Source organism: Leuresthes tenuis, unplaced genomic scaffold (assembly GCF_036924035.1).
Source record: "Leuresthes tenuis unplaced genomic scaffold, fLeuTen1.0.hap1 SCAF_4, whole genome shotgun sequence".
Classification (NCBI taxonomy): Eukaryota; Metazoa; Chordata; class Actinopteri; order Atheriniformes; family Atherinopsidae; genus Leuresthes; species Leuresthes tenuis.
The window spans coordinates 35037919-35046350 of record NW_027325358.1 but is presented as its reverse complement, the minus strand read 5'-3'; positions in this window follow the sequence as shown (position 1 = coordinate 35046350).

The window sequence follows — 8432 nt, the reverse complement described above, 5'->3', positions numbered from 1 at the left end:
AGCACCGTTAACCAAACCATTCTGAACATCAAAGTTTCTGGTGAGCATGACACGAGCACCTTCAGCAACTTTCAGAGTGTCTACTAAATCATTTCGACCTCCCTTACATGGTGTGTCTTTTTGTGCCATTCTGCCTGTTTGGGGATCTTTCTGAAAGTCATCTGCATCAATTGTGATAATGTTGGAATGGAACAAAGCCAGTGTTGCTGAGTTGTATTCATCAATCAACTTATTTGTGGGGAAAATGTGCAGAACCTCAGTGGGACAACGAGCTGGTTCAGTGATGGCCTGTGACAACAAATCTCTGTCAGCCCGAGACAGCTCATCTGCCTTTTGTTTCACCCGAATCCTGTTCAGCACGTCTGCAAAGGCAACATCATCTTTCTGTCTCATGATCTCAGTCAGAGTGATCATCTGGAAATGTTCCTGCCACAGGTCAATATCTGCTGGATGGTGTACACAGAGCGGTTTAGACTGTCGCACAGGTGGCAGCTGATAAAAATCTCCAACAGCTAAAACTGACATTCCACCAAACGTTCTCTGACTACCTTTGATCTGTTTCAGTCGTGTGTCCACATAAGCAAAAAGAGGCTTTGAAACCATTGAGATTTCATCGATAATGATGATTTGAGCATTAAACAGTTCAGCTCTGAGTTCATCCAGTTGGTTACCAAGTCCTTGGATTGGTGGTTTCAGACTGCGTGGAAGCTTCAGGAGGGAGTGAAGTGTTGAAGGCTGCAGTTCCAGTGAAAGAAGAGAGTAAAACAGTTGGGTTTGATATGTCAAACTCCTCTGAGTAGAGCTGCAGTTTGCTCAGTATCTTAGATGCCTCTGAGTAAATGCATTTTATCAGGTGTGACTTTCCTGTTCCTGCACTACCGTTGACATAGAAGAAAAACTGCTCTGGATTTAGGCCACACACAATTTTATTGTGCCAGTCTCTGATTACATAGAACACACAGGCCTGCTTCTGGTTCAGGTTCTGATACATCTGTCGTAGCACAGCTGGATCCATAGCGGGGGGTTCTCTGGTGGCTCTCATTTCTGTTACAGCATCAGACTGAGGACAATAGTCGGGCACATTTTCCTGTTCATCGTCTGGCTCTCTTTCCTGCAGTTCATCATCACACTGCAACCTCACAACTTCAGATTCAGGAGAAAGATTACACCATTCATCAATCACATGGTCTCTGCTCTCCTCAAACTCTACAAGTGCATTCTCAATCTCCTCAGTGTTTTTCTCATATTTGTCTCTGTTTGCTTTGACAATACTTTTCACACTCTCAGGACGGTTTGAGCCTGGTAGCAGGACCCAGCCAGAGTTGTAAAAAGACTTGTAGGTTGGAAGATCGGCACTTCGTATTTCATACTCAGATCGGTGAGGAAGGTAAGTCTCAGTAATCTGGCATAAAATTGTTCAGGGTGTTTCTCCTTTGAACAGTGGTAATATCTGATGACAGAGGGCTTATCATTTTTCCTCCTTTGGACAAATCCCAGCTCATTCAGAAGTGGTAAAACACCATCACGCTTTGAGTGGTCTGCACTGACAAACCTGCAGGTAGCAGCAAAATCAGCCGCGCACATCTCCTCATACTGGGGTGTCTCGGGTCTGGCTTTGTATTTGTCACTGAAACTCGTCATCCACACATTACAAGACTCTGACGGGGTGTCCTCCAAGAATGACATGGGGCGACTCATTTTCACTGGATTGTCATCGGTAGGAATGAACAAAACACTGCATGAACACTTTTTCATTTTTATTCCACATGCACAAGTCACACACTCCTGAGCACTGATCTCTCTTTTTTGAGTAAGCCTGCATGACAGCTCTCATCTCATCACACTCATTAACTCTGTCCACGTTGGAATTCTCCATGACAGTTTTCAGGTACTCTGACAGACCACTTTCCTTCATTCTGATGTATTTAGTCAGATATTGTATACACGAGTAAGCATTCAGAATGAAGGACACATCAATGTTACTGTCCCAGGCTTTAAGCAGATGTGGGTTGTACCCGTTTCTCCAGCAGTCTTTGGGATCACGCTTCAGGTAGATTGCAGTCTTTCTGTTCATACTCTGAAGGTACCGTTCATACTCTGCCAGCGTCAAGTTGCATCAAGAGAGGACCTGCTCTAGACTCAAGGAAGCAATTTCAGGTTCACTCAGCAGCTGCAGCAGAGGTCTGAGTTTGCTCTTTGCAGGTCCAGTGTTATCATCCTCACCAGGTCTGGTGATCATTGTGTTTGTGCAGGATGGCTTTGGAAAACCAAAGCCATCCTGCACAAACACATCTTTATGTGGACTTCCTCTGTGCTGAAACTCAACTCTGTAGAAAAAGTCACTTTCCCCAGTGACTGAGCACCTGAGAGCAGCAGATCTCTGAATAGTGCCTCAACACGCCTATCAAACAAACGCATGCAGGTGACGGGGTTGGATCGCAGAATCTCACACTTTACAGTCCAGTCAAGTGATTCAAAATCAACCTGTTCACCTTGCTGTCTCTTTATTGCTTCAATCACTTCAGGCCATCTGAACTCAGCAGCTGAAAATGTGCAGAAGAACGTCGGAGTTCCCAACTGGCAAACAGATCTTTAGTGGTTTTCTCCCAGTATACTGGAGTCCCTCTCAGTGGCTGCATGAATCTGACAGCATCTTTATTTCTCACCAGTCTCTCAACCTCGCGTTTGTCTTGTAACATGCCTGAGGTTATCATGCGTCCATCTCTGGTCATAGTTTTATCCTTTCTCAGCTGTATCGTCATGCTGTTATTAGCCAAGTGTATCTCTGTCACAAACTGTGCAAAGAACAAGTAGTTTGGGTCTCTGGCAAAACGATCATCCACATTAAAAAGCCTTGACTTGAAATATCCGTTTGGACTGACTTTAATGTGTCTAATTTGGTCCAAGTTGTTCGCACCCGTAGGAAATTGTACAGGGAATGATATCAATTCCAAATTTGGAGTCCTGAAGAAGCTAACTGGACTTTTTCTTTGTGCAGGAGCCACAAAATTAAGTGTTATCACTGTAACGGAGGATCTCTTCTGATATGTCAAGAGGCTGAAGGCATGATTCTAAAGCAAACCCTCCATTTGGCAGATGACCTTCATCTACATCAGGAACTGTGCATGGTTAATTTCTGCAGTCTTCAACATGAACATATTTTACTGTCACACTGTGAAACCACATTTGTATTTTTGTCATAATTTGACCGTGTGCAGGTTTGTACCTGGTAGGGAAACGAGGCCTTATGACACACATTGCAGACATAAGTGGGACCAGCCTTAATATTTAACCTGAATATAGATATGGCTTCATTGATCAATCTGTTCTCAACTGTCTCATGTTGCAGACTCTGTGTTTGTCTGGTGTCTGTTTCTTTTAATCTGTTTGTGTTTTCATGCTGTGCACTCTGACGTTGTGCATTAGTCTGTATTTTCTTTTGACATACACGGCGCATTTAATGTTATGCATCATCCTAAATGAATGAATTGAATCATTGTTATTGTATCTGTCTCTCATTAGTTGTTTCATCAGTTCTCTGTGTCTGAGCCTGAATACTCTGTTATTTGCATAACGATGAGTGACATAAGATTTGTCTCTGTTGAAAGGTTGGATTCTCTCTGTAAGAATTCCTGATGTGTTCTTTTAGTCTCTGTCAAAAGGTTGGATTCTCTCTGTAAGAATTCCTGATGTGTTCTTTTAGTCTCTGTCGAAATGTTGGATTCTTTTTGTAAGAATTCCTATGTGTTCTTTTAGTCTCTGTCAAAAGGTTGGATTCTCTCTGTAAGAATTCCTGATGTGTTCTTTTAGTCTCTGTCGAAATGTTGGATTCTTTTTGTAAGAATTCCTATGTGTTCTTTTAGTCTCTGTCAAAAGGTTGGATTCTCTCTGTAAGAATTCCTGATGTGTTCTTTTTGTCTCTGTCAAAATGTTGGATTCTTTTTGTAAGAATTCCTGATGTGTTCTTTTAGTCTCTGTCAAAAGGTTGGATTCTCTCTGCACAGCACTGGCTGCCGTTTATTTTAGTTTTGTATTTTAGATTTCAATTGTATTGAGTTTATTGTTTTAGAGTTGTGTTTGTTTAGTTTTAGAGTTTTAACGTTCTGTCTCTTTTGTTTCTAGTATGGGAGCTGGTGAGGCCCTCCATTCACGGCGTGTGGCAATGCTGGGAGTTCACTGGTGATATGGTTTGTGGTTGCACATTTAGTTAGTGTCTTTATTTGAAGTGTGTTGGATTTGCATTTCTTTTTGATATTCAGTATACTCCCAATGTCCAGTGCGGTGAGTGGTTGGTCTCCCAGCCGTGATAGGACTGTCTATCTTCTTATTTTTAATTTACTGTGTCTTTTAAAGTTTTACTGAATGTAAAATTTCAATTAAATTCAATTCAATTCAATTCAATTCAATTCAATTCAATTCAATTCAATTCAATTCAATTCAATTCAATTCAATTCAATTCAATTCAATTTTATTTATATAGCGCCAGATTACAACAATTGTCATCTCAAGGCACTTAAGTAATATAGTCCAATTCAAGCCAATTGGAATTCAATTCATTGTAATCATGATCCAATTAATTCTTATAGAGCCAATTCAAAAAATTTATATCCTAGCTAAGGAAACCAACAGATTGCACCGAAACGTGTCTTCAGTCCAATCTCCCGTCCTGAGCGTGCCTGTGGCAACTGTGGAAAGGAACGACTCCCTTTTAACAGGAAGAAACCTCTGGCAGAACCAGACTCAGGAAGGGTGGCCATCCGCCTCGACCAGCTGGGGTTTGAGAAGACAGAAAAGAGGGAAAAGAGGGGGGAAAAACACCATAACGCCATTCAAAGGATATCTGTTGGAACAGGGAAACATAGGTTAATAATCACAATAATGTCACATGTACATAAAATCAATTGTGAAATTAATCAGGGGGAAAAAGAGAGCAAAGTGAGGAAAGGTGTGACAGATGAGGTCCCCCAGCAGTCTAAGCCTATAGCAGCTTAACTATGGGATGTTTCAGGATTACCTGAGCCATCCCTAACTATAAGCTTTATCGAAAAGAAAAGTTTTAAGCCTAATCTTAAAAGTGGAAAGGGTGTCTGCTTCCCGGACATTTACTGGCAGCTTATTCCACAAGAGAGGGGCCTGATAACTGAAGGCTCTACCTCCCATTCTACTTTTAGAAACTCTGGGAACAACAAGTAAACCTGCAGTTTGGGAGCGAAGTGCTCTGTTAGGAAAATATCTTACAATTAAATCTTTAAGATATGATGGAGCTCGGTCATTAAGAACTTTATAAGTGAGAAGAAGAATCTTAAATTCTATTCTGAATTTAACAGGGAGCCAATGAAGAGAAGCTAAAACTGGAGAAACATGATCTCTCCTGTTAGTTCTCATCAGAACTCTGGCTGCAGCATTTTGGATCAGCTGGAGGCTTTTCAGAGAATATGTGGGACAGCCCAATAATAAGGAATTACAGTAGTCCAATCTTGAAGTAACAAATGCATGGACTAGTTTCTCTGCATCACCCTGAGACAGGATGTTCCTGATTTTAGCAATATTACGAAGGTGAAAGAAGGCAGTCCTAGAAACCTGTTTTATATGTGCGTCAAATGATAAATTCTGGTCAAAAATAACTCCAAGGTTCCTCACTGTAGAACTAGAAGCCAAGGAAATACCATCTAGAGTAACTATATAACTAGACAATTTCTCCCTGAAGCGCTCAGGTCCAAAGAGAACAACTTCAGTTTTGTCTGAATTTAAAAGCAGACAGTTCTGAGTCATCCAGGTCTTTATGTCTTTAAGACAGGCTTGTAGTCTGACCAACCTGTAGGTTTCATCTGGTTTCATAGATAAGTACAGCTGAGTGTCATCAGCATAACAATGGAAATTTATGCCATGCTGTCTGATAATGTTACCTAATGGAAGCATGTATAAAGTAAAAAGAATCGGTCCAAGCACAGAACCCTGAGGAACTCCATGACTTACTCCAACGTGTGAGGAAGATTCTTCATTTACAAGAACAAACTGGAATCTATCAGATAAATATGACTTAAACCAGCCTAATGCAGTTCCTTTAATCCCAATAACATGTTCAAGTCTCTGTAACAGAATGCTGTGATCGATCGTATCAAATGCAGCACTGAGATCCAACAGGACAAGCACAGAAACAAGTCCGCTATCAGAAGCTAACAGGAGATCATTGGTAACTTTCACCAGTGCCGTTTCTGTGCTATGATGCACTCTGAATCCTGACTGAAACTCTTCAAACAGATTATTTCTATGTAAATGATCACAAAGTTGAACTGCAACTATTTTTTCAAGAACTTTGGACAAAAAAGGGAGATTGGATATAGGTCGATAATTGGCCAACACTTCTGAATCAAGAGTAGGTTTTTTAAGTAAAGGTTTAATTACAGCAACCTTAAAAGTCTGAGGTACATATCCTATCAACAAAGACCGATTGATCAAATCCAAAATGGAAGTGTCAATTAAGGGGAAAACCTCCTTGAACAGTCTGGTTGGGATTGGGTCTAACATACAAGTTGATGGTTTAGAAGAGACTATTGCTGTTGTTAGCTCAGAAAGATCAACTGGACAGAAGCTGTCTAAATACAATTCAGGTTCCAAAGATACTTCTAAAGCTGCTCTACTTGATGATACATCAGTGATAATAATGGGAAGGATTCCATTAATCTTCTCTCTGATAGAAACAATTTTATTGATGAAGAATCTCATGAAATCATCACTGCTGAGAGTTAAAGGAATACATGGCTCAACAGAGCTCGGACTCTTTGTCAGCCTGGCAACAGTGCTGAAAAGAAACCTGGGATTATTCTTATTCTCTTCTATCAATAATGAGTAATAAGCAGTTCTAGCTTTACGAAGTGCTTTCTTATACGTTATTAAACTATCTTTCCAGACTAATTGAGACTCTTCTAAATTAGAGGAACGCCACTGTCTCTCTAGCTTTCTTGTCGTCTGCTTTAACGCACGCAGCTGTGAATTATACCAAGGAGCCAACCTCTTCTGACTGATTACCTTCCTTTTCAGAGGGGCAACATTGTCTAGTGTTGTACGCATTGAAGCTGTAGTGCTGTCAACAAGAGAGTCAAGTTCTACTGGAGTAAAATTTAGGTAGCCGTCCTCTGTCATATCTGCACATGGCAGTGAAGAAAAGGATGATGAAATCAACTCTTTAAATCTGGTTACAGCATTCTCTGACAGACACCTTCTATATGTAGAATTCTTCTCAGAAGCTGTATAATCAACTAATGTAAATTCAAAAGTTATTAAAAAATGGTCAGACAAGACAGGATTATGAGGGAACACTGTTAACTGTTCACTCTCAATGCCATAAGTCAGCACAAGGTCAAGGGTATGATTAAGGCAGTGAGTAGGTCTGTGAACACTTTGAGAAAATCCAATAGAGTCTAATATAGAATTAAAGTTAATATTTAGGCTGTCATTTTCAACATCTACATGAATATTAAAGTCACCCACTACAATGACTTTATCTGTACTCAGCACTAACTGGGATAAAAACTCTGAGAATTCAGATAGAAACTCAGAATAAGGGCCAGGTGGACGATACACAACAACAAACACAAGAGGTTTTTGTGATTTCCACTTTGGGTGGGAAAAACTGAGAATCAGAGATTCAAAAGAGCTAAAACTAATCTTGGGTCTAGGACTGATTAGTAACCCTGATCTGAAGATAGCTGCCACTCCTCCTCCTCTGCCTGTGGTTCTAGGAACATGAACATTTAAATAGTCAGAGGGAGTTGATTCATTAATGCTAACATGATCCTCCTGCTGCAGGACAAATGACTGACCGTTGTGGCCTCCTTAATAGAAGCCCCTGTGAGTACACTAGGTTACATTAGTTGAGGTTTTTCTGTCATCGGTATCTTCTTCAATTTTATCCTCTGCTGTTTACCAAACTTTGACAGTTTACAGGAGAGTCCCATCAGTACAGTATCAGAGAGCTTAGTGGAAGCATTGTTTGTTATTGAAGGTGAAATGTTTGATTCATAGGTAGCATCATGTGATGAAAGGAAACTGGATTCAGTTGTTGCTTCTTTTTCAGCACTGGTAGGAGGGAATGTGATGTTTTGTTGTGGAACAGCAGATCTAAGATTGATATCAGTGGACACACCTTCCATTACATAATCGGAAAGATCATCTACAGCAGGGTTTATCACTTCTTCTGTGGAGTTAAACTCATGTGCGGGGGAAGCCTGTGTTAGGAATGTAATTTCAACCTCTCGTTGAACAACATTTGATTTGACATTTCTGGTGAGATGTTCTCAGACTGATCAGTGGCAGTTTGTGTGCGATTCATTGACAGCTTCCTCTAACAGACGAGGTGTATCAAGAGCTGTGTGTCTGTGTCTGAAATGGCTTTTCTCTGGTTGGATGTGTTCACACAGTGAAATGACAGA